The 27,780-nt window shown below is 39.7% G+C and overlaps 1 protein-coding gene across 9 annotated transcripts in view; it reads right to left on the bottom strand.

Moving 5' to 3' along the window:
* Nucleotides 1-27,780, bottom strand: part of adgrl1a (adhesion G protein-coupled receptor L1a) — a 262,467-nt gene that overhangs the window by 170,038 nt on the left and 64,649 nt on the right. For all 9 annotated transcript variants that reach the window (XM_088436417.1, XM_088436416.1, XM_088436415.1 and 6 more), the window contains exon 5: nucleotides 4,961-5,107. The gene's annotated coding sequence lies outside the window, so the exon portion shown is untranslated. The remainder of the gene's footprint in view (nucleotides 1-4,960; nucleotides 5,108-27,780) is intronic.

Genomic DNA, 27,780 nt, shown 5'->3' with positions numbered 1-27,780 from the left:
GGAACCTAAACCTCAAGCTTTTATCGCCGGCTCGTAGTATCGCTAGGCGGCATGGCAACGGGAATGTACTTGTCGCTGAGCTTTTGTGTCCGACACTCTGATTTTCTTCAGTGTCGTCCATCCATCCTTTTCTACGGTAGTCATCCTTGGACAAGCTGGGGCCTATTCCGACTGGCCCTTGGCCAAAGGCGGGCTACCCTCTGGACTGGCAAGTATAGACTAATGTGAGTCGTAAATAAAAAAAAAAAAAACGTCATCAACAAAGTACAAATATTCTGTAAATTTCGAACTATAAGGTGCACCAGATTTTTAAGACATGGGGCATCAGAAGTCATCAGGTATTTACGCAACAAGCTGGTGAACAGAAGTTTTTGAGTGTTTTGTTTTTATTTAAATCTTAGTTTTCAAACTGCCTGGTTGCAGCGACATTATGCCTTCAACACAGACTGAGCATGTCTGTAAGTTTAAAAACACGAGCAGCACCAACGTAATTTCAACATTACACAACACATGGATTGCTAGAATACAGCAACAACACAACAGTAACACGCCTGTTGGAGTTTACTAGTGAAGAGTGCACCCTGATGGTTCGGAAAATAGCGGTACAAACGCAATATCAACACATCGATCGCGTATTCTTCTGTCTCTCTTTGTTCAGGAGACTGGTGCTAGTAAAAAAAAAAGGAAAAAAGAGCAGGTACGCCTACTGGACTATAAACTGCAGAGGTCAAAGCGTGAGAAAAAAAATTGCGGCTTAAAGCCCAACATTTCCAGGACTCTATATAATAAATCAAAGTAAGCATGTATGTAGTGAGTAATCCACGTATGAATGTCAGACAAAAACACAAAATATGTAAATTCATATCACTAAAACGATTCTAGATTAAATGTTGCACATAATAAAAATATTTCAATATGGTTGGAGGGGAAAATCAACACGTAACACTATTCCCGCAAATTTCAGAAAGTATTTACGTACATTTCCAAATATTCCCTTTGACAACATTTCTGGAAAATCCCAATGTCCCATGAAAGGTAAACTCCTGGATTTTTTACAACACGCACAAAACAATTGAATCATGGTGACAGTGCCTGAGGCACAACTTGTTTTGACAAACCAAAACAAACACACAGCACAAGCAATAACAGAAAACATGTAGTAAAAAATCTGTTCTTAAAAAAACATATTGTACTCAAGTACATTGCATCAGAACTACTATGACATTTAAGCTATAGATTTTTTCTTTTTTTTTTGCACAAGGTATGAATGTTAAGTTTGCATTATAAACTATAAACATTATAAACATTGTAACGCTATATACGTTGTATATAAATCCACACTATTAGTTGTTCTTCCCTTGACTTGAGCAAGTATATTTCAAATATTTGTGTGTAAATTTCGTTTGTCATCACTGGTTTTGCATTTTATAAAAAATATAGATAATTACGTGATAGTCGGAGCGTTTTTCATAGGATTTATTTGGAATAAATCAAAGCTTATGTAAATAAATGTCTTTATTGCGACGATTAAAGTTTGTCGAAACAGTAATTAGCCAGAATGGCTGTGGGCAACATTTTTTTCTTTTTTCGGGCCAAATTGCCTCGCCTTATGCCCATATCCAAATTGTTTCACTTATCTTCTATTTTTATACAGATATCCAAAGATGATAATGTTTTATGACTGTAAATGTGCAGTGGTTCAAATCAAGTCAAAAAATCGAATCAAATCTTGAAGAGGAATGATAAAGAAAATATTTTTCAGCAAATACCTATCAACTGAGAATCGTGATCGGCCCCGATTCCAGATCATGTGACAACTTTACTGATGCATACTTCCTATCCAAAAACATAACACATATTTTGACCCTCACTATATTGACTCTTCACATGTAGATTCAAGAGTTTTATTGTCATATGCATAGTAATACCACACAATGAAATTCATTTTCTGTTAACTTCCCCAAGCAGACTCATTCCATAATCGAGCAAATAATAAGGTAGGCAATAAAAAAAAAACAGTAATAAGGCCAGTAATAATGAACCACTAATAAATGAACACTTATAGTACATTCCGAGCAAATTACAGAGTAGATTGAGTGAATAGACTGTATACATATGAGGAAGATAGTAAAACCCACACCAAAGATTCACATCTCGATTTCCAACCCGCGAGTCAGACAAACTAAACACCACTCCACCGTGCTGCCACTCACTGCTTTTCATTATCGGACATAAAATGCAAGCCAGCTATTACCTGTCAAAAATAAACCAACGGAAAATAAAAACTCATTACAAAAGCACAATTGGCTATTTTGGCTGGCGACGATAACTAGCATCATTTCCGCCAAGGCAAACGAGGACAATAAAACGCCATTTCCCGGCCTTCCTGTCCCGACTCACCAGAGACGCCACTGGCCACGACAACGCCGCGTGCGACCTTGGCAAAGTATTCAAACTGAGACTTAGCTCCGAGTTCCCAAACAATCTCAATACAGTACAGCAGAAAACAGCACGGCATCCATCACCGATGCTTGCGGTCTAATTAGAAAGAATTGCGGGAGGAAAACTGCCTAATCACTCCTCGCAATCAAGACACTTAAATCATTAACGGTTCTGAAAAGAAATCGCCGCCAAATATCACGAAAACCCGATAATTCCGTTTTTTTTTCGGTGCGTCAAAATGACTTGTTATTCGGCTGGGCAGCGGGGAAGCGAGAGCGAGCGAGAGAGAGGGAAAAAAAAAAATCCAATCTTGCAAAAGGTTTGTTTTGAATGGATTATAATTGCAAACAATCTTCAGAATTACAGAGAATCAATACAGAGCACGGAACATGATTATCAAGAAAATAACTTCCTGCGCTCGCCAGGAGGACAGGAGGTCACTCGCTCTAATCGGATAGTTTCCACTGGCCACTTGGCATCAGCAAAAAAAAAAAAATATTTACTTTGTGCGAGCGGGCTTAAAAGCTGCTAGCATAACACGAAACATAAAAACAGCGCAGTGGGAGTAGTGTGGCAATAGCAATAACAAACTCTATTATATTTGTGATTGTACACTAAGAGTCCTCATAAAAATACTGTGACGACAGTTGTTGTGAATCAGACTGCGAGATTGCAAATGAAAAAGCGGCACAGATGGATGGAGTGTTTATGGAATTGTTGCGCCACCGGAAGGCGTTATTATATCTTTAATTAAGCTCCTCGCTGAGCCAAAAGGCCAGCGCTACTCCACAACTTTTTCAATGCGTCCTTGACAGCTCACCGACAAAAGTCCAACTAAAAAGTCTTTTTTTTTTTCTTTTACAGAACCCGGTTTTCTAATTAACATCGATTCCTTTCAAAAATCACCACGGCCCGGGTTTTACAAGCTGCTGTTCAACCAACGTGGTCTTGTCCCGAGGACATGAAGCAATCTTATGTCGTGGGTCAATTTCTGAAATTCATATTAGCCGGCTGTCTTTCCCATTATTTCCCATTAACATATTCATGGAGGAAAGACTTGTTAAAAGAGCTGTAGGGAGCGCATACATATTAAAAAAAAAAAGAAAGCATGCAAAAGAAACAAGAGGATTCACTTTGGAGACATTTCACCCTTGCATCAAAATTAAAAATGTATATATGTGTGTGCATGCGTGTCTGATCGGTCACCCGTGCAAGAGCTTCTAGCCGGCGTATAAATTCAGAGTAAAAAAAAAAACTATTGGGTTCAGACATCTTCCTGTGGCAACAAACTCGTCCAAGTGTTTCAATTGTGAACTGCAATAAATCTAATTACACCTGCTGACTTATTAAGAGTCTGACGCCTATTAATGGTATGCAAATGTAGGAATATTATTCAGCCAGTGAGAGGCGAGAATAATTTTTCTGATAGCGATGTGACGCACAGACAAGTGTGTGTGTGTGCATGGTGGTGGTGGTGGGGTGGGGGGGGGGGGGGGGGTTAAATCCCTCTGTCTTCCCACGGAGGGCGGGTTTGGCAGCAAACCAATTCCGAGTCTGGCTTCTTGAACGGCCAGATAACGCCATCAGACAGTTCCAATATTGCTGTTTTTTTTTTTTTTCTTCTTTTTTGCCACCTGAAGAATTTGAATTTCATTTAGCAGCCACCCCACCCCCACCCACCGCCAAGTCAGAATAGACATGCCAATTTCAGGGCCTGGACAAACACAATGCAGCGTAGTGAAATGAGCAAAAGGCTTCCCGGCAGGAAATAAGCAGGCTCTTATTTGCCCTCTTTTGTTTTGCTACCTACCGCCGTTTCAATTTGATCACAACAACAGCACAAAAGACAAAAGGTTTAATTTCTTCCGCCCATGCCTTTTTTTTTTTTTATTATTATTACATGTTTTATTATGCGAGGGAATTACATCAGCATAGCTTCACCGCATGAACCCCAGGCTGAAATATTTAATTACAGTTATGGGCGGGGAGAGTTTGGTCTGTTGTTTGTTTTTTTTTTTTTCCTGTTTATGCCGCAGCATTTTTACTTGACTAAAGTTAGCTTGAAAGGGGAAATTAAAGTACGACTCAATTTGCTGTGGGGACATTTGTCAAGGACTCTTGTGGCCCCTCCCCATTCCATCCATCCATCCCTCCTCCTCCTCCTGAGGGCAAGTGGCCCACAGGTCATGATTTGACAAGGTGGAGGATTAATGGTGTACTCTGAACGGGATGTTGAGAGTAGTTCACTTTGTAGCTCTGGGCTCTTTGGACTGTAAATTCATAAGCAACACCTCACTTTGAGGGAGAGTGGGGGCTACTACTAGGAAATATTCCATGCACGCTTGTCCTTTTTGACTGCAAAAAAAAAAAAAAAAAAAGATGCCCACTTTTGCTGCTGTGCAAAGCATGGATGCATATGAGCCCATTTATATTAATAATGCATAACCACACACATTTCACATCCAGATGATGTAAGTTGAGACCCCCCCCCCCCAAAAAAAAATGGAATTGGTCCTACCTGGGTCCTGCAATGTTGCTCTTGCTGGGGAAGCTCAGTGTGGCTCTTTCAGTCGTTCACTCATTCATTCATTCATTCTAGCGTCCCGCCTCACTTTCTTGCACGCTTCTTCTTCCTTGCTTTGATCACCTCCTCTCTGGGTGCCACCTTCGTGCGGACGCATACGAATAAAAAATTAATAGCAAGCCCGCTGTCTTAGAGGCGAAAAAACATTGCATAAAAAATGTCAATAAATAATTTTTTTTAAAAAGTCAAATAAGGTCGTTTGGGGATTGAAGATGTTGCTCCTCACTGATTAAAATTCGCCCGTGTGGGCATCAAAATAAACAACGACAGCATCGTCCCGCACTGAAAAGGACTCAAAAATGACGCGCAAGTTAGCGCCACGTGCAACAAAAACTGTAGTTGTTTTTCTTTTTATTTGTTCTTTTTGCTGAAATCTCCTCGATTCCTGAGGGCGTGAGCGGTCTCCTCGAGCGCTGGCAGCCTCAAATGCGAGGCGATGAGGAGGCAAACCGTGCAGGAGGAGGAGGAGGAAGCACGCGCAGTGTGCACCCTCTCTCGCTCTCTCCTGCGCCGAAACGCTGCGCACTGACGCACACGCGAGCTCAGTCGACACACGCACGCGCGTTAAGAAAAAAAAAATAAAACATAAAAACATGCTCTTTTTGGACCAGTGCACTTTTCGTCGAGCTGTTTTGATAGCGCACATTAAAAGCTCGTGGCGCCTTCTCCTTGTCTGGTTTACAGTTTAGAAACGCCCCCCGATGTCCAAATAAGGAAACTGTACGTGCCACTTCCGCCTTTGAACCAAACAAATGCATTTGTCTGCTATTAAAGCATACTTATGTATTTATTGATAACAAAAAGTAGTACAAAATATAAATTTTTAAAGGTTTTTTTTTTCCTTTTTTTTTCATACAAACAGTCAATCCTTGTTAGGACATGAGATAGGCTAGTAGTTTAAAGGTGGTCAAAACATTTTTGACCATATGGAATATGGGAACATTGAGAGCTTCCAAAACTTGATGAATATATATATATATATATATATATATATATATATATATATATATATATATATATATATATATATATATATATATATATATATATATATATATATATATAATAGGATAGGTCAATATACTATTCCCCTGCGACATCGTGATTCCGTCATTGCGCCTTCACTCTGCAGATCACCATAACTTTTTCGTCAGAATTATGTCAATGTTAATTCTCACAAGTTTACTTGCATTTAAGTGAGACCAGTCAGAAATATTTAGAAGTTTATTCATAAAAAGATTAGATATCAATCTTCCATTTCTATTCCATGGATTTCCAGTTATAATAGCATATGTCTAGCTATTTTTCATATTTTTTCTTCTTCTAAGTTGGACTGGACCAAAAAAAATATATATATATTGCTTTTCTGTATTTATTTTTTCACAAAACAAAACAATCTTAAAAAAAGGGGAACAAACTCAAGTTTTGACTTCAATCTCTAACTTTGCAGATTTTGGTGACAACATAATGTAACGTAACCCCCCACTAAACGAGGGAAAACTGTGCTAAAAACAAACATAAAATCATTTGTAACTTGTAACTCGTTAACTTGTACGAATAGAAAGAGGACTTTAGGCAGATTTTAAAAAGCTTGATAATTTATAGTCGTAAATGAAAGTTATCGTCACAAATGAATGTGAAGCCATTTGAAGCAGACTGATCGTCACTGATCAGTGACGTAGCAGATACACTGAAATTTGATAATTAAATGATTTTTTTCATGCACGATTAACACCACTAACTTATTCTGTACTTTGCCTATTTTAGACCTTCCTCAAGTCTAAAAAAGGAAAAAAAAAATACTGTACCATATTTTCCACACTATTAGGTGCACCGGTTTATAAGGCGCACTCTCAACGAACGTCAAATTTCCAAACTGTTTTCATAGATAAGGCGCACCGCAATATAAGGCACATAGAATACGAGCTACACCAGTGGCAGGGGTTGCATTATCCATCCACTAGATGGAGCTGCACTAAAGGGAATGTCAACAAAACAATTAGATGTCAGTAAAACGTTTCAAACAGAAATTAAAGATAAAGACCATTTGTGGAAAGTACTTAGTGAAGAATGGGGAAAAAAATACCTTGATTACATTAAAACACAGTTTAGATCAATGCCAAGACAAATCAAGAGTTTAAAAGTATACGGTTATGATTCAATTTAATATTCAACTTTAATGAAATTGCAACCAAAAATCTTAAAATATATTGTTTTGTTGATTTAAAAACAGTTTCTGGATTTATCTGATAAAATCGCACTTTCTTTTACAAAAACACGCATTTTTTGCACATTGTCCACATCTAAATTGCTTCAAAATTGGAGCATATACAGCATATTAAAATAATTAACAGTGTTGTAAAAATTTTGACTGTAAATAAATTTATAACTAAAATGCATCAGTGAAAACTGAAGAATTTACATAGTGAACGTTTTTTTTTGTCCCCCAAAAGTGAAAATTCTGTGTTTATGCAACTGTAAAACTGAAGTCTTTTCGGTGCGCCTTATAGTGCGGAAAATATGGGAAATAGTTATGTGGTATTGAATATCTGGAGTCCTTTAAAAAAAAAAAAAAAAAAAAGAACTTTTTTGGGAGTGAATGAGTTTAGAAACAAAAGTTGCTGTTGACTGAAAATGACATAGTTTGCTCAGCAAACGACCAATCACTGCTCAACTTGCGAATTCCAACCTAATAAAAAAACCAAAAAAAACAAAAACAGGTTAGCACGGAGCGATATCATTTTCAATCCAGAACGATTAGCTTTTGCTGCTTAATTTGAATCCTCCGTTTACAGACCATAATATTCTAAAGAGGTTTTTTTGTTGTTGTTTTTTTTTTTCTCTTGACCTCCTTCTCACTGACTGCTGCTGAATGAAATTGCATTTTTCTAATAATAAACAAGCTTGCCTCTCAGTGTTTTCCAGGTGGGGAAAAAAAATCGCGAAAGCCCCTTTCGGAACCTTCGCTCAAAAGTGGGTGTCGGCGGCGGCGGCGGGGGATGAATGGGTACGCACGTGAGTCAGCGGGTGACGCGCACTCGGAGGCTCCTCGCGCATGTTAGCGTGCATGCAAAAGTGCCGCATTCGCTCTCTTACTCAGCACTTTCCGGCGGGGTCATACATTACAACTGCCACTACACTTCTACACAGCGGGGACGACAGCAAAGGACTGAATTAAAAGCCTCCCGCCAGCGCGCGCTACAATAACCTTGCCGGGAGAGCGCATACGTTAGGATAAACAGCGGCGTTTGCTCTCAAAACACAAGATAGGTTACGCCGCCAGACGGATTTATCCAACACAAGTATTTTTTGTCGGCTTCTATTACGAGCAGTAGGCCGGAGTAGCCGGCTTCATACGCTTTCAAATCCTCCCGATTGACCTTCACGGGCTGCCTGACTCATTGGAACAAGAAACAACAAACACAATGTGCGCGCGCACACACGTCACAAGTACTTGATAAATAAATGCTGTGGATTTTTGTGCGCGAGAAAGAGATTCTGCGTGAGAGTGAGTGTTTTTGTTTTTGCTACGTGATGGTGTTTTTACTTTCTTTGTGGGGCCCTCTTGTCCCAGTGGGGGCATTTTGGTAGGCTACATGTCAATAGGATGGCCCCACTAAGATAGTAAGACCACCCTATGTGACATCATGAGAGTGTGTTCAACTCAGAGACTCATTTTGGTGGGCCACACTCATCCATAGGGTGACGACTTATTTTTAGTGTTTCGTTTAGTTTGGGTTTGAATTTGATTTGGCTGAGGTTCGGGTAAGGCAATCCGTTGCAGGGCTGCGCGATTACGGCCAAAATAATAATCACGATTATTTTGATCAACATTGAAATCACAATAATTAATCATGATTGTTCATTTAATATGTCTATTTATTGCCTATTTACTTATTTTTTAAACAAGCAGTATATAAACAAGGCTTCGAGGTTTGATACTCAAAAAAAATGAAATAAATGAAGTAAATAATATTTCATGGCAAAAATTTGGCACACAGGGCAACACAATTTACTTACTTGCTGAGTACAAAACAATAAAAAAAAAAGCTTACTTAGAAACAAGCACATTATTTACTTTTAAGCAAATTATAACAATTTAGCAGTCAGAATCTCATTTTCGGTCATTTCAAACCGAATTTATTCCAATTTTTGCCAATTGGATTTTTCAAGATGGTTCTCAATTGACAGCTAGCACTGTATGTATATATTAGGAATCAGGTCACAAACTCAACCCCATTTCACACTGGTAAATAATATAATACATTAGGGTGGCAAAATAACAGGTTTAATCATGCAAACATGAGAGAAACATTGCCCCCTGGTGGTAGTGATATATTTGACTTATAATAAAAAAAAAAAAAAATGCTTGACTTTTTAAATGTTAATATCGCTGTGGGTCAGTTTAATTATTTGTGGCAGCCGATATCATGATCACGATAAAAACTCGATTAATTGTGTAACCATAAACAGTTGTGATAGTTAAAGTTCGGATAGTGGCTAGGATAACATTTTGTCATTGGGATGGCCCCACTAAAATAAGAATACAAGCCTGAGTGACATTATAAGAATGTGTTCAACTCAGTGCTAGCCATTTTTACAACTTCCTTTTTCGTAACACTTGGAAAAAAAAGGGGGGGGGGGGGGGGGGGGTGTACCTAGGGATTGAATAACTGGACTAAAAAAAACTCCATAAATATCCATCTATGGGATTAAATGAGTTGAACGTTCGAGTGTGTGTATGTACTTATGTTATTGTGTGTAATAGCACAAGAGAAACTGTGTGAGAGTGTGTGTAACACGCGCTTAAGATCAGAAGAAACTCCTGGGTAAGCCCGCGCGGTTGTGCATCACACCCTCTGGTCTCTTAGCAACAAAAACAGTGACAACACAATCCCAACACAATTGTTCCATCCTGACGCTTAAATAATACACAATTGCCCTCCTTGCTGGATGCTACACACACAAGCACTGGCGTTATTCTCCGCCGACGTGGCAGAAAGCAGGATCGCCGGCATCCGCGCACCTGACAGTAAATCTATAGAGTATCATGTACAACATATTGACGCTGAAGATGTTTGTATTGGTAGCGAGGCGCAACAACTGTAAGTGACAGATGTCGGCGGCGGTGAAGCGACAGCGACGGGTCGTGACGGGCTTACAAACATGCCGAAGTTGAGCACGTTTCTCTTCCATTGTAGAATGCAATCAGGCACTGAATGAGAGTCTTTAATTTGGAAAAACAGCAGTGGTAATGGGAAAAAAGAAAACACTCCTTTACACATGAATGTGTTGTTTGTTTTCCACTTCCCATATATATATATATATATATATATATATATATATATATATATATATATATATATATATATATATACAGTCTCTCTCTCTCTCTCTCTCTCTCTCTCTCTCTCTCTCTCTCTCTCTCTCTCTCTCTATATATATATATATATATATATATATATATATATATACATATTACTGAGTATTACTTTATAGTTCTTCTCGGTTTGGCAGTTGACAAAAATGTCAAACACGAACGAATCGTGTCCGGCCCGACGTTCACCAGCGTCAAATTCAAAAAGTCGTCGGAAGCGGCGCCCGCCATCGCAATCCGAACACGCGTACTTCCGAAAAGTCAGCGAGCGCACGTTTGCAAGACAAAGAGGGCCAAGTTCGCGGAGGGAGACGACTGGGATCGATCCCAAAATAAATTGATTGTTGACATTTTTCAACGAGCCAACAAAACCTTTTCCGAAACAAAGGTCAGCGGCTTCAAATATCATCATCTATCCATCCAGGCCGCTTTGATCATCGTCTACAGTATGCACACCACTATTATACCGAATCTCCAATATTAATATTGCGGAGGATATTATATTTCGCTCTTCCTTGTATAAACAGACTTTGGCATTGATAGACGCGCCCCTGAATCACAGCCACATTCAAAATGGCCTTCAATTGTCATGTCATAATAAGTTTTGCTGCTTTTGTGCAGATGTCACTAGATAAGAAAAAAAAAGAAATACACAAGCGGCACAGGCAAAATGAAAGCAAATCTACAGATAAGAAAGTCGTCGTTGCTTTTCATTGTCGTGACTTTATCGCGCAATCTCACGCCGCGGCTTTGTTCAAACTAATTATTCTCATTCGCTCGTCTTGCATTATCTTTAAGGGAGCAACACTTGTTTTTTTGTCTTTTTAAAGCTACAGCTGCCATATTTTAATTTATCCCACCTCATGTTTGATTGATGCCAATTTCTGCTCGTCAGGCTTGGTGTTTATGAGGCATGGCTGTTTACGCAACACCTTAGCTTATTTGCAAATAGCTTCTATTTTCACCAACAGGCAGCTTTCTTGTTCAGCTATGATTGGAAAATTATCTCCCGTCGCACAAAACGGCAGATACGTTGCGCTTGTTAGAGGTTTTTGCGTTCAGATTTTCTCAAAACGTTTACAAACATCATCGCAATTGTCCGGCGTCGGTCTCGTGGAAGTAATGGCAATTCATCGCATATGCAAAACAAACAGCTTTACCAGCATCAAGTTTTGCTTCACTATACTCGATCATTCAAATTATTTCCAATATGATGGAAATTATTCATAATTATAACACTAGTCAACTCATACTGATGGTGGACAGACACACGCATCATAAATATGGATAATAATGCACAGGTATTTTTACGCTTTCATTTAGTTTTGATATTTAACTTTTTTTACATTTTTAAATCTATTCTTTAATTATTCATATTTATACTGTATGTGCTTTCTTTATCATGTACAATTATTCGATATGTTTCCATTTTTTTATCATGAGTACATGAACTGTAATGTCAAATACATTGTTCTATTCAACTTTTTTCTTTAAAATAGTTTTAGTAAATTTATTTATTTCGATATTTATGCATTTTAGAATTATTTTTTCATTTTATGAATTTAAATTTCCAATTTCGCTTCACTATTTCAGCTTTTTTCCTGTTCACTCTATTTTCTGATTTTATTTTAGCTTTCTTGGGTTCATTTTTTTTCTTAGTAATTTTTAATATGATATTTATTTTATTTAATTTTAGCTTTAAAATTTGGATTTATATTTTTATTTCTATTTATTTCATGGATTCATTTTATTTTCTTAGTTATTTTTGATATTAATTTTATTTTATTTTAGCTTTAAAATTTGGTATTTTATATTTTTATTGCTATTTATTTTTGAAGGGATGTTCAATATGAATATGTTTTACACCAATATTCAATTCTTGAGCATTTGGCAAAACCAATAGCCACCACTTGGAATTTTCATTTTCTGAAATTTCCTGGAAAATAAAAAAGGTAAAAAAATTTTTTAAGTAAATACTGTATATGTTTACTATTTCTATTTTTGTAATTTCCAGTTCCTCATGGTGAACTGGCTTCAAGCGGGTGAACTATACTGGTATGGGCCGCTATCACGATTACCAATATCTAGAAATGAGGCTGGTATCTGCAACGATACCAGTATTTTGTGTCAGTACTCGCACATCCCTGCCGGTCGCCATTTGTGGATTTAACTACTGACAAAAATGTTGTCTGCAGAATATTGCAGCGGCCGTCTTTTCATTTGTCTTGTGATAGTTTCACCAAGTAGGACTAAGGACATTATTAAAGCCAGTGAAATCCTTAACAGCCATTTTTGGCACCGCTGTATCGCATCAAGCATTGTAATCTCTTTTAATGGAGTGTCAATTATTTGCGGAAATGAGCTATTAGTGGTAAGACTCGGCCCATTGTAGTACACTATACACGGCAGAGCCTTTCTTCCCAATACCCGCATTGTGCTCTGCATGCTGATGTTTTCTAAAAGCATAACCAAAGACATATTTTCATAATAAAAGGATCAATATCCTATTTGTGTTGGCTGTTGGAGAAACATGAAAACACTTTAGTGCACACTCAGCATCCCTGGAGGAAGTCTTTTCGGGGCTTTCATGCATGGCCTTTATATTCAGCCGAGAAAGAGGCCTGTGGGCGTAGATATGAGAAAGAAGAAGAAAAGACGGCAAAAAAGAACAACCTGTATGGCATTTCCAGGAGTGAAATGGGAAGGAAGCCGCTGAAAAAGAGTTTAAGGGTCCAACAAAGCCAAATAGATTTCAGCAACGGGAGCCAGTAAAGCGTTGGTGTAACACCTCGGCTTTTATGCGGCAACCCGGCGACCGCTGGAGCACTTCTTCCCATCATGCACTTTGCTCACAGCGTTTTTCAAGCAACACGTGCAATAAAGACACCTCCGCCGCCGCCGCCTTATTCAGCGCCGGTTCCAACTAGCTATCGGCCTCCTTTTCGCTTTCCCCCTTCTGCGGTCCAACATAGTCCATTATCTGCTCTTAGTACTAATTGGTGTATTAACGCCATGCTGTGGGTGACACAGCCAGAACGGCGGAGGGAGAGAAAATGAGGAGGGAGGAGGGGGATGCGGAATGAATGAGAGGGGGTGGGAGCGAGGCTACGGGGGGGGCAGCGTGACTGCAGACGACAAGGTAAATCTTTTCAGCTGCGCGAGCGCTTAAGAGCAGTGTAAAAAAAAATGACAAGTGAAGTGTAGGGGGGCGGGGTTGGTGGAAAAAAAAAAAGAATCCTATAATGGCTTTCTGGGCATTGAATAGTGTGAAGGCACTCTTGGAATCGATGTTTATTTCTTATACTTTTGACAAATTAATTGCTCTTCCTAGGACTAAAAAAATGCTGAAATTATGCCAATTTTGCCAAGCACATTGTCCTGGTAGACGTGTATTTCAACGGCGCCATACCAACTCCATATGAAGTTTGCTATTTTGATTTGAAGCGAGGGAAATGTTGCAAAAGTGGTAAAACGCTGTACAATTGGTTTTACAATAGTTACTACTTAACTCATTCAGTCGCATTCATTTTTCGAACTTGAAATCAAACAACTTGAAATCAAACAACAAAATCAAACAAATACATAAATATTACGGATTTAATTTCTAGACTCAAGGAAGGTATGTAAAAACTACATATTTGGGATTGAATGAGTTAAGGAAATTAGGCACAAGCTAGGTATTCATCCAGAATACCACAACAGCAACAACAACAAAAAAGATGGATTTTTTGAGCTATATCACACAGCCCTATTTCAAACTGTCATTAGTTTTACCAGTCCACGTCAAATTTGGTGTACATGTCTATCAGGACAAGACAAGAAAAAGGACCTGAAATTTAACTCTTTCACTGTTGTTGATGGCTTTAGACGTAAACAATATATATATTTATTTATTTTTTCTTGGAAGGTTTGGCACAAAATACTTTACTACAAAGTCAACTATTTTGATATGAAGTACTCATGCGACAATTTAAAAAAAAATTAAAAAAGAATAGCTCCCAACACTAATTTCGCCAAAAGTGGCTCACTAGATTACGTGATATCATACGCGTTTTCATCAGTCAGCCATTTTGATCTGGAGTAGGAATAGACAATTATCAGCCAGATTGATTATTGGGAACGATATTCGCCATATTTTTCACCTGACGGCCAATAAACCCTGTCATTTTGCCTCTCTTGATCACGTAGACTTGCGCGTGAACGCCGAATCGGACCGTGTCTGTTAAGTAGCCTTGCGCTGTCTTGCCCATAGCAGCATCTGATTGGTTGGCTGCTCAAGAGCCAGAGCCAATCAGAAGCGAAAACCATATATGGCTTCATATACACACACATGCAGCCAGAGTACAAACACAATGGAGAGATAACAGACGTTGGAAGGTAAGCTTGAAGAAAATAAGAAATTTTTAACCCTGAAAATCATATTGAATTACCTTGCGTATTCAATGTGTCGTATAAATAAAGTTGCATTGCCTGGTCTTGAATATCCCTAGCCTTCTAGGCTATTCTACACTCGTAAACAGAGACCTTGCAGCTGGCTGCTGATTCTTCTTTCAACACTGATTGAGGTTGAGTAAAATTAAGTTAGTAAGCAGTTTGAGTTTGGGTTTGTATTATCAATAAATGGTTTTTTCACTGGAATAATTGTTTTTTGATTCCTTGAAATGATCATCGGCTTTAAAGATCGCTTGTCGGACTTCCTTAACTACCGATAATTAGTATCGTATCAGCCCTGAAAAACAGCATATCCTTTAATCTCTCATTTGAAGCAATTGTTTTTCACTTAAACACAAACCTCGAAAGCAGCGGTGTCCAAAGGACGACTCAAGGGCCATTTGCATTTTTTTTTTAATTAAATAACTATATAGACAATGTGTAACTGCTTGCTCGCTTGTTTGATTCTTCCATGTTCAATAAGTCGAAGAAAAAAATATGGCCCTTATAGCCCTTTATTTTACTGCATGAGGCCCTCGGAGGAAAAAGTTTGGACAATCCTGCTCTAAAGAGTGCTCACTAACTCAACACCAACACAGTTGCCGTGCAGGGAAAAGTCTGAAAGAAGCATGCCTAAAATTCAACAAGAAGACAATTATTTTGGTTTGAAGCTGCCATGTTTGACAAAGTCCAGATATCCATACTTGGACAAACTGATGAGGTAATCGTTAGCTATAGCAGCCAGTTGGACGTCGCTAAATTGAGAGGCTTTTTTGCCTACCCACTTAAGTGGGTTGAGCAAGTCAAAATTTGATGATTTCAAGGTTTGGCCAAGAGAAAGAAGTGTTGAGTACCCCTTCGTCGCCACTTTCAGCTTTGTGTTGTTGCCGTTAGCTTGGACTACTCTGCGTCCTTCCTCCATCGCCACTCTCAAGCCAATTATGCACTTTCACTGGCGCCACTGGCAGCGTATGGAAATGCAAATTGGAAAGCTAGATACTGTCTTGAGTTCTTTATTTATTTGGCTCTCGAGGAGGAGTAGGTGGAGGGAAAAAAATGACAGGAAAAAAAGGGAAAAGCTGCCGAGTCGTCTTGGAGCTAGCTTGTCGGGGGTTCTGACGCTATCGGATGCGCAAAACAACCTACGGGTGAACATTTAGTCGGATTAAGTTGATTTAGTTATGGAGAAACATGCGCACACACACACACACACACACCAGGAGGCCCCAATAAAGTTAGCGCCTCAAGTAGTATACATTTAAGTATTACATTTCCACATTACGTTTACACGAGTCATTAAAACTATGGCACATATGGATGTTCTCTAATTACCTCTGCTGAGCGCGAGGTGGCAGGGCTGTAGTATGCGTTGCCAGCACCCGGGGCAAGTGGAATAAATAACAGCCCCCCTACTGATTGCCACCTGCAGCATGCCCCACTCACCAGCGGGAGTATTTCTGTACATCATGCATCATACAGGACACTGGAGGCGTAGAATTTACATAGGATAATAATTGGATTTCTATTTATGTTATTTTTTTAGATACTGTACTTTGAGGGGTTCGGTGGTTTTGAACTCTACTAAACGAGCGCTGTAACAGTGAATTTTTGTTCCTAGCAATTCCAAGAAATCACAAAATGGATTGGAAAAATAAAGGTCAGCAATTGATCCTTAAATCAATTATTTATGACATCACCGAGAAAGAAAATGCATACAGAGCGTCTGTACTGTATTTTTATGGCAGAAGTATTATGTGTTACTGTTTCTTACAAGACTGGAGTGAAACTACAGTGAATGCAACCTATCATGGTCAATTTTGAGAACTCTGACTGACATGATATAAAATATTTCAGAAAACCCCAATTCCAGTGACATTGTGTAAAATGTATATACAAACAGAAAAAAAATGCTTCAGAAATTCGTCAACAATCGGATACAACATAAAGACAAGCTAGTTAATGTTTTGACTAATAAACTGTTGTTTTGGTTGAATTTGATTCTTGCAACACAATACGGTACAATGAATTTAGGACGGGCACGTTCACCACCGTGTTCAATCACTTTTCTTTCTGACAATATTCAATAAGCGTTTGGGAACTGGTAGCACCAATTGTTGAAGCTTTGCAGATGAATTCTTTTCCATTCCTGCTTGAACGGTCCGGGGTCGGATTTTGCGCTTCATAATGCGCCACACATTCTCAATGGCAGACAGGTCTGGACCGCAGGCAGGCCAGTCTAGTACCAAAAGAGCTCGCTCACAGGCGCATTTTTGAAAATGGGCACCTCGCAAAATATTTACTTGTCTGTGTAATTTCACACTTGTGGGCAGGCACCCCAGAGACTCGGCGATTTGTATGCAAGACGTTGAAAAGCCAATTTTCCGTAATATGTCCCGTTTAAGCGATGGCGCAGCGCTCTTCTTTATTCTCATCACGTCCAATGAAGCAGTGAATCCACACACACACGTAATGATATGCGGCGACTGGAGCACAGGTGCACGTCCGCCGCGCTCGAGGGGTCCGGAAGCTCGCCCCGCGGGCGACTGCTTGGTGACACGCGGATCAGAAGGCGCATTTGCCTCATGTGACACCGACTAGTCTGCAGGCTGATTATTCAGATAAGCAGATTCATCCTGGAGGGCAGAGGCAGAACGGAGGCAGAATGTTTTGTTTATTACCATTAAGCGTTGGCTCCGTTTGCCTCCGTCCTCGCTCGGCGTGCTCGCATTCCGCCCCCGCCGGCGCCCGTGCAGCCAACATCTCAAATCCCCTAATTTTCTCAATTATTTTCAATTATCCCGCCATCGCCGCTTCTGCCGTCATCCTTTTGCTTCGATTGTGAGCAGAAATCACTTGTTGATTGACGGCAAACGCTAATTAGAGAGGGAAGGGGAAAAACCAAAACCCCCGAATGGTAATTACTGCCGATTGGTGTCACACAATCGCTTTGCTGACTCACGACCGGTGAATCTTGCGCTTATAAATGTCCGCTGCACGCGGCGAGGCCTTATGATACCGTGCACGGCTGCACTTGAAAGTTTTCAGATCCCTAACATTCTACGCTCATAGATTTTCTTTATCCGCCTGGAGAAAATGGTGAGCGCTTTCAAAGAGAGCGCTTCAATCCATCATGTCTGTGCGCCTTTAGCACATTTACTTCAAGGTAGTGCTCTCTCACTCCAGGTTTTGAGAAAAAGAAATAAAAACTCAGATTCACCAGGTGCAGGAATAAATGGTGAACTGCTCTGGAGCCTAATAGGAAGACTAGCAAATCCGATGAGCCTCGTTAAAACATTGTTCATTGCTTATTCTGCCTTCTCGCCAAACACTTTTTAACTTTTCCTTCGATGATACTCATCTATATTAGCACTCCTGTACTTGATCGTTTAGGACCTTCCTTGTTAACGTTCCAGTTTCCCTCCAAGTTTCAGGTACTGAACCCATTGATTTTCAATACAACTGTTAAGGGCGGTGTGGTCAGAGATCAAATCAATACAAGCATGCGTGACAAGAAGCAAACAGGCCCTTTTCAACTCACTTTCACACTAACAGGAAGAATAGTTCCTCATAGTATCAGTCTGTTAGTTTTGAAGGACATTTAACGAAAGAAGACTGGTCAACGTAGCTAAGGTAATCCCCTAAGCAGTGGACGATCTGGACACGCCGAAACAGCTAGCTAGTGATACCAGAAAACAAGACGTGATTTTGCTGCAGTTTGGCAAAATCTATCGTACTGTTGAAATGATAACGCATTTAGTATACTGCAGCAAGAATTGTATACAAGTTACACAAGAAGGATGTTCAACTTAAAGATCTGCCAAGCTCTACCTCTGCTGGTTAGGATGAGCTAGTGACAGCTAGCTAGTGATAGCTATAGACACAATAGACCTGTTGCCTAGGCCACAAGACAACTTCAAAACAGTCTTCAAACTTTTATTAGTGTTTCATTGTCTGTTATTGTTTGATGTAGAGAATGATCTCCAAATTGCAGTGAGGATTCCACAAGTCCAGAGCTGTACTTTTGCTTACAATGATGGGCTAATAACAGCTACAGTAACTAGAGATGGCTAGGCAAAAAAATATTCTTGTTGCCTACAACCGTGTCTTCAAACTGTTAGTATTATTTCAATGTCTGTTATTGTTATATGAACAGAAGGATATCCAACCAACAATGAGAATTCCACAACCTGTAACTCTGCTGGCTAGGATAAGCTAGCAGCAATTAGCTAGAAATAACCCTAAAAAGTAAACGAGAAAATGCATACTCCTTGAAATGCAAAATAATGATTCACCTCAGTACATTCGAATATATGTGTACATGGTGTCAATAACAGAGGGCGAGACAAAAAAAAAATCTAATATCGGAGTTTAGGGATGAAGACAGATATAATGCAATACTGTTGTTTAAGGCCTATATCGTGCAGATATTGAATTGGGACACCCCTAGTAGCTAAGGTAAAACACTCAAATCAATAACATGGCCCATGTCACTGGGGTCATAAATCAATAAATCAACCAGTTGGTATTGTCCTATGTCAGAGACTAAGAACCCTATAGCTTTTGAAGGCTATCCACCATACCGCTGGCCCTTGTAGCTGGGGTCATAAATCAAGCGAATCCAATTCTCGTGACCTTCTTCACTGTTTCAAGTGAGTTCTATGTCACACTAAAAGCCCTATATATTGTAAATGCTATTGACACGAGAGGGATATCTGCTTTTAGAATCCTAACGATCTCAAACGCAAGACAGCCAAGGTAACTACTCTCCACCATTTACTCCAGTCCACCTTCTTCAAAACTATTGATATTGTTCTGCTGGTACTATTGATTATGCGAGTAGTATCCAAGCTCGAAGCAAAGTTGGGTCAGAGGTCCCGCAGTGTTGTATATGTTGTTATCTTTCCTCCATCATCACTCTAGGCGTTGCAATTTTCAACCAATTGTCCTCCAATGCCAATCAGAGAGCTCTTCACTGGGACTCACTTATGCAGCATTGAAAGACGCCATTTGAAGCTCCAAACAAGCTGATTAGATCAATGCGTGTAGCTCTTCTTCAAGGGAGCCAAAGAAGGGACGAATGAGAGGAGGGCCACGGCTCTGTTCACCAAGAACCGCAATTACTGTACAATAAACGCGTCTTTGTTCGAGCGTGAAAGAAGAAAATCAGATGGTGCGTCTCAAGGTTTTGTAGCCAGTGAGTGATGCTGATCAAAACAGAATATGTCAGAATATTTTATCCTTTGGAGAAAATGGAAAAAAAAAAAAAAAAAAGAGGGACGAAAAACCAGACGCTCCTGCTGGTGGGCTACCTGAGCAGCGGTTACTCGTGACTCCCCTAATGGCATTATAGTCTTAATGAGTTGTAATTGGAAGGCGATCTTAACTTGTGGGGCTAATTGCATCTGATTAAAGACAATATTAGTTTTACTGCTGGCAAATTGGCAGAGGAGGGTGGAGAGTAGGGATGAGACGCGGGGGTGTTGATATGGGGGGATGGGGGGTGTGTATGATGCTTTAGAAGGATCAGTGGCGTCCTTGCGGCGAGCTGCAAGTAAAGGTGAAGAGCACAACTCACCATTACTGCAATTAGTGGCGTGCATTAGAGCAACAACGTTGCTTTGGTTCCATTGATTCGGCCGATTGGCGCCTCTCGTGTGTGTATTTGGGAATTTTCCACCTCTTATTTCTCATGAGTGAGCGGGTGAAAATCTTCTCGGACCAAATTTGCAGCGTAATTTACGCGGTCGACGGGCGGTCAATCAATATTAGAGAAAACGAACGGGCCGCCGCTCAAAGCTGGGAAAGCTGATCACCGGCCTTCTCATCCGTTTAGCCACTCCAAATATTTGGGCTTTAATGAAACGTGAAGCTAACTGACCTGGATTTAGCATTTTGCCTTTGAATAAATGGTTTAAAACCTGGTGTGCTGTTGAATCAAAACTTATATTTAAATGAGAACACCGCGGAACCTTTGAATTAGACCACATGGAATTTTGATAGAATGCAACTTATTCTTGGGATTCTGTTTGACTCCGGGGCAGAAGCAGACTCCACTTTGGATTGGTTGCCAGTGAATCACAGCACACATATTGGGAGCTGATGGACTTTGGATTTTTTGCAGTCTAAGGCGACAAAACTAATCCACCTGTTTTCAAACGTTGGTAAAAAGGCACTTGGGAAGCTGTGTGAAATTTTAACAGGGTTTCTGTTGCCTATCCCAGCTGTTTAGGGCAGTGGGCGGGGAATACCCCGAAGTGGCTGCCAGCCAATCGAAGGGCACAAAGAGATGAATAACATTTCATAAACCCATTGGAACTTGAGGACAATTTAGTGTGTGCAATACACCTTCCACGCATGTTTTTGAAATGTGTGAGGCGGCCGGAGAGATTTCATGCGGGCACGGGGAGCACATACAAACTCCAGTGGGGAAGGCGGGAGAAAGCTGGAATTGAACTCGGGACTCTGAACAGTGTGGCGGACGTGCTAACAACTCTTCCTCCGTGCCACCCGATAATTGATAACCTAATTGATATTTTTTCATATACCACCCAGACTACTTCATCCGATCAAATTCAGAAACTTGCTGAACTTTTCACATCCGAACACCTGCACTACTTCAAAGACAGTCGGAAATTGTAAAACTGTACGACCGCTCAAACCTTATAATATTATCTTTGTAAGGCTATCGTTTGTGATAAAGCTGTACTGTTGGCCCTCATTAGATTGCGCGGCTGTAACTAATGACGTGACACAAGCAGTAAAAAAGTATATATAAAGATACATGCAATGAGTAAACAACAGTAATTGCCCCCCTTGCCTCCCTGCACCAAAAAAAAGTGCCTTGGCCCAACAGTGATGTAAATCCAAGACACAAGAGACAATAGTAAATTACGCTTGTATGAGGCATCGTTTCCTGCTCTTCTTAAGCACTGGCTTAATTGCCATTCTCACCTGAGCAATTGTATAATTTCCTGTTATTTTTCTCCTCCTCTGCCCAGAATATGAGTCTATAATGAGCTGTGGGTGTCCCCCAAAGTCTGGCCCGGCGCTGGGAAATGGGCTCCGCTAATTTACCAATTAGGGTCCAAGTACCCAGAGTCCGCAGTTGCCCCCCCTCCCACTTTGATCGTTCAGCGATCATCACGCCGCGAGCTCGGCCACCTCTGTTGAGAACGAGGTCCCGCCTGCGTTTTGGATATTACTCGGCCCCGACGCCTCGTTTTTAAGCGCGGCAAGACGATGGCCCGCGTTGGACACGCGGGGATGAGAAAACTTATAAGAAGTGCGATAAAGTTAGCAAGCGACGGCAAAGTGAAAGTTAGCTGGAGGTGCAAATGTAATTTATGGTTGGAGAAGAGAGCATGTTGTGTTTCTCGACTTGATTTGCGCCGCCATTAAAACTAAACCTGAGGACAAATAGGAAATAAAATGAAAGAAAAGAGGAAAAAAAAAAACAAGCCTTCGCGCAACGACTATCAACACCTCGGCGCTCGCTGCTGCTTGTTATTATTCGGCGCGTGAGGCGATCGATACGTGGGAGGTCATTTATCAGTGCCTTTTTTTTGTGCCAGGGTCAGTTATATTTTCAGCACGGCAATAAACGCCGTCTTATTTCTTGTTTTCTTCCTCTCGGGATGGCGGGCCGAGCGGCATCCGCGGAGAAGTCAAATATTTAGCGTGTAATCAAGGATAATGGTTCTCGTAGTGCCAATATTCCAGGCGTTACTGTTTTGACCTTTTGCCGCACGTTGACATTTATTTGCAGTCACCATTTTATCATGTGATTACTTCAACACCGCTGGAATATCCAATTATCAGATGCTTTAAAAGGGAAAGCCAAGTCAAAGAATGTTCTTTACAGTAATATCTTCTATGCGCCCCCCACAAGTATGAACAGAAAACACTGCGAGATGTATTCGGCCACATTACGCTTTGTTGGGTCAAGAAAAGGACCAACCCAATGTTTGGATTGATCAAAATTTCTGTGTTGTTTTCAACAGTGTTGGGGTTTTTTTTGCTTTTTTTTGTGCACAGAAAGTTTGGAAACTTTACCCATTATATTGGGTCCTTTTTTGTGTCAAAAAAGAGTCACCTAAATCTTGGGGCCTAGAATTTAACCGAAAACATTGTGTCATGAATGAATTTTTAAAAAAAATGTGATTTTGTACAACACAACCCATTTTTTCCAGCAAAACAACGACAATTTGGGGTTTAGCCCAAATTTCCTTAACCCAAATTCTTGGGTGAAGCAGATTAACCACAGTCGGTGGCTTTATAATTTATTCACGTTTACCCACCTATTTGGGTTATGCGAATAACTCAAAACATTGTATTTTTTTTAACCCAACTCTTTATTACTTTAAAAACAGTTGTGCCAAAAATAACCCAAGTTCAATGAAAAATAGAATGACAACTTATTGGGTTATTCACTTTGACAAAACTATTTGGGCTAACTGCAAAACCCCAATAAGTTTTCAGGCCTCTTTTTGATTGAATTAGTCTTATTTTCGAAGCAACAGTTGTCTGGTTTTATTTTTGGCCCAACTGTTTCTTACTCTAAAAATAGTTGGGCCAAAACAACCTAAGTTAAATAAAAAAAAGAGATTGACACCTTCTGGGGTTATTCATTTTCACCACCCTTTTTGGGCTGATTGAATAACCCAATAAATTCTTTTTTATTCTTCTTTTTTATTGAATTAGTCTTCTTTTCGAAACAACAGTTGTCTGATTTTTTTTTTGACCCAACTGTCGCTTACTCTTACTTGGGCAAAAAAAAAAAAAAAAAAACCCTCAAGTTAAATGAAAAAAGGATTGACAACTTATTGGGTTATTTATTTTGACCCAACTATTTGGGCTAACTACCGTATTTTCCGCACTATAAGGCGCAACCGGATTATAAGGCGCATCCTCAATTAATGACATACTTTTAAAACTTTTTCAATTACAATATAGTAATACTCAAAGAAATAACAATAATAACTCAAATAACTCTAAACTCTCAATAGCATAATAACTGTAAACACACACAAGAAACAGGTAAAGCTTACTTTGTCACTTCATTCCCCATCTACCAATCCCAATCTCAATATTGATCCATATATAAGGCGCAGCATCAGCTTTTTAAAAAAAAATAAGGCTTTTAGGTGTGCCTCATAGTGCGGAAAATAAATGAGCCCTGAGCAAATGTGATGTCAACCAAATATTTTATTTAGATGTGATGTTCAAAAAGATTTTGATGCCAAATGGTTTTTTGTTCTTACGTGCCACAAATCCAATAGTTTGATTTCGGGTTGAGGATGTTAGATCCTTCTACTTTTTCAAGAAGGGAAAAAAAAAAATTCAAGTCATCCAAAAAGTGGCATGTGCGCCACCAATTACAGTGCATCACTCTAGTGTAGGAAACCCCAGGAGACGTGTGAAACAGTGTGATCAGGCGTTAGCTCGGGCTCCTGCCTGGCTCAGATGTTTGTTGTCAGCCGGAGCGCTCGCCGCGCTTCATTGAAACTGCGGAACAATTACGGTTTAATTTAGGAGCGGCGGAATGATGGCGCTCCGTCTCCAAATAACATCAAATAGCTGCGCCGGGACCGAGGGAGAACTAATTACCAGATAGAAGAGAAACACTCTGGTTGTGATCTTGACTGGTGCAATTGTGAGCTGAGCTAAGTGCTGAGAGGCCCGTTTGTCGCGTGGTCAATGACATGTTCAAAGTCATTACGGACTCTTTAGTTAGATCATGAACGTGATTCACTCCGCGCCATCAAAACCAAGCGCTTCTTGCGCACTTTTGCCGAATAAAGATGGCGCCCTAGGAATTGTCCTGCGTTGATTTTGCAATATTGCGTGCAGCACAGCAGCTGAATGGCGCTTCGCCATGTTTGCTTTGAAACCTGGCTTCTACTAATTGACTGAATCCAGTTTGCAGTCCATCTGGGTTTCTATTCAATGGGTATTTTCCTAATGTATTCAGCACTTATTCATTTGTGTCCGCTGTTGTGTCCATTTTGTCTCCGCAAGACGGCAACGTGAATTGAATCACTCTCAAACATCTGAGACATCATGAAAAGGCCAGAATGTCCTCTACGGCGCACACTAGGACTTAGTAGGGTGACTAGAATAAGTCAAAAGAAATAGACCAATGACAAATGTCTACTAAAGGGGAGACAAATGAAAACACACCCTAATATTTAATGTATCTTAGCTATTAGAGCATGAGAGATCCCGTAATGAAGAATAGGAAAAACTGGCTAAAGCTATGAATTACATGCTTCAAAGTATCAAAGTTCAAAGTATGTCTGACCAATTAATCGGCTGGAATCGCCGCATTTTTCCATGCCCCCCCCCCCTCCCATTTTTTTTCAAGAATAATAATTTTTACTGATTTATTCGGTTGAAATTAGGTTTAACATATTTTACCCTAATACATGAACTTATCCCAGTATGAAACAAAGATAATTACGTTCAACCCCCCCACCAAAAAAGAAAATCAGCAAAAAAGGACAGTTTTTGCCAATTTGTTCTGTTTTCACAGATTTGTTTTTTCGATTCATTATTTCATCACAAAATAAACAATTAAAACATTCAACACCCCCCAAAACAGCAAATTTTGGATTTTTTTTTCAGATTACATTATTGTTTGCTGGTTTTTTGCCAATTATTTTAAAATATTGCATTAAAAAATATTCATCAAAAAAGTGGCTAATTTTTGACGATTTAATAGCCTTTAGTTGTTGTTTTTTTGTACATGGACATATTACAGCATAAAAATATAGATAATAATCCCACAAAAATCTGAAAAAAATGGACGGCTATTGCCGATTTTTCTCTAAATTAAACAAATAACAAAAGCCATATTGTAAAAGAGTCAAATTTGTGGCTGTAATTCATATTCACATTTATTCCATATATGTATTTTTGTTATTCTTGGACTGATTAATTAGCTATCTGAATTTTGTTCTGCAAAATATCTGGATCTGCATTGGTTTTAAAAAAAATCCCTCTAGGTTGGGTTGAATAAATCATATTGTCACCTTAAAATAATGGCTTAGGTCCAAATTTTACATAGTTTTTTTGTTGTTGTTTTTGCGGGGGGGGGGGGGGGGGGGGATACATGACTAATTAAACAAATCTTTCCAAGCTACCCTTGAAATGAAGTTCTGAATCTAATAATCCGTTTTTAGAAAACCAAATGACTTGAGCCATGATTTTAGGAAGATGTACGGTTTGTAATCATGCCTTAACATAAAACACGAGGCATAGTCAAGCAAGGTAAAGACTTTCCAGATGAGCTCGCTGACCCCATGATTGACTGGCGACCAATCCAGGGCTTAGTCTGCAATTGGCATTTAGTCAGCCGGGCTTGTTTCCAGCTCGCTTCGACTTTGAACAAGATACTTTAAGTGTTGCAGAAAACGGATGGATGCCTTCGTTAAGACTGTTGTTTTGTGGCACTTAAGTTTGTATGTCTTCTGTCGTCATGGTTACAGTATTAACCCTGAGCTTTTTCATAAACGGGAAGGCGGGGAGTGTTGTTTTGAAAAGGCGAAAGGTAAAATCAGATGTATTATTCATGAGCGTGACAACATCGTAGGTGGGAAAAAATGCCGTAAAATGGAAAAAAAAACTGCACTTGAGACTCATTACACTCATGTATCTTGGTAAATAAATGCGCGGAGGAGAAATACTGGAGACTCGTCGTCTGGCTGGGAATCCTGGCGGAATGGCGGGAACATCTGGTTCCAATGAAAACGTTTTTGGGGATGTTTCAAGTCATTGTGCAAGCATTGTGTGTGTGTGTGTGTGTGACTAAGGGACTGGCTTTCTCGCCCCCTCCACGACTGATCAATAATACAGATGAGAAAAACAACACGGCGGAATGAAAGCGATGGGTGTGGTTTCGGAGTATGTTGGAAAATAAAACAGGACATTCTGGGAAGCGGGGGAAGGCAAGGTTATTGGCACGCGTGGAGGAATGTTGGCTCCGTAATGGGGTGATGGAGAGTTCAGGATCGTGCAGGAAACGGTAAATAGGCGCAGCAATAGATTGCACGAAAACACACGTAAATGATCTACTGGAAAGAGGACTGAATTAGAGAGTGAGAGGAGAGGAGATTGAAAGAAAAGTTCGGGGATGGGAATTGAACGCTCCCTTGTGGCAATTTGGTTAACCCGCCCCCCCCCATTACAGATCTTCTGGGCAAACTACCTCCTACGAAAATAAAGAGTGCCTTCAAGTCTCTTGAAAGGTTATTATTATTTATTCTTATTATTAAAACATTAAGTCCGCCCGCGCGATCTAATGAGAACAAAAATATCAGCGAGGGATGAAATATTAATGCCGCCTCATTAATACTTCTTTTTTGATTGATACGATCAGAAAAGGAATTCACTGAACTATAAAAAGGTTTAGTAGTAAGCTCAGTAGCAACGGCTCTCAAATCAGGGGTACCCCTGGGGGTACGCATGTCCTGTACTACGGTACACAATGTTTCTAGCAATCATCAAATCTAATTTGATGCCGTAACAGGCATGTTACATTTTCAATTGTAGTGCAAATGAACTGGAACATGAAGCAAGCTTTTGGTTTGTTATAGTGACTCCTATTCACAATATATTAAAGTTTGAGACAGATGTGTGCTGTCATTAGTGACAATTTTCCAAAAGATGAGCCAGAAATAAAACAAATTGAATAACAGAGGCCTAGAAAAAACACTGTAAATGTAGTTCAAAAGTTTAATAAGACAGACACAGATGGAAAAACATCCTGTCTTTTTTTTTTAAAGACCCACTTATCTAAAAGTTCATCGTACAATTTGAAGTCTTCCATAAAATAGCATGCGTACTTTTTGGAAGTGGGAGAAGAAGATGCAAACTCTCCAAAGGAAATATAAATTCAATCCCAAAACAATAGCTTAAAATTTGAAAGCACTGTTATCTTCAATGATGC

Source organism: Hippichthys cyanospilos, chromosome 16 (genome assembly GCF_059441005.1).
Source record: "Hippichthys cyanospilos isolate Australia breed blue-spotted pipefish chromosome 16, RoL_Hcya_1.0, whole genome shotgun sequence".
NCBI lineage: Eukaryota > Metazoa > Chordata > Actinopteri > Syngnathiformes > Syngnathidae > Hippichthys > Hippichthys cyanospilos.
The sequence above is the reverse complement of the archived record's forward strand: the minus strand, read 5'-3'. Positions and strand labels throughout refer to the sequence as shown.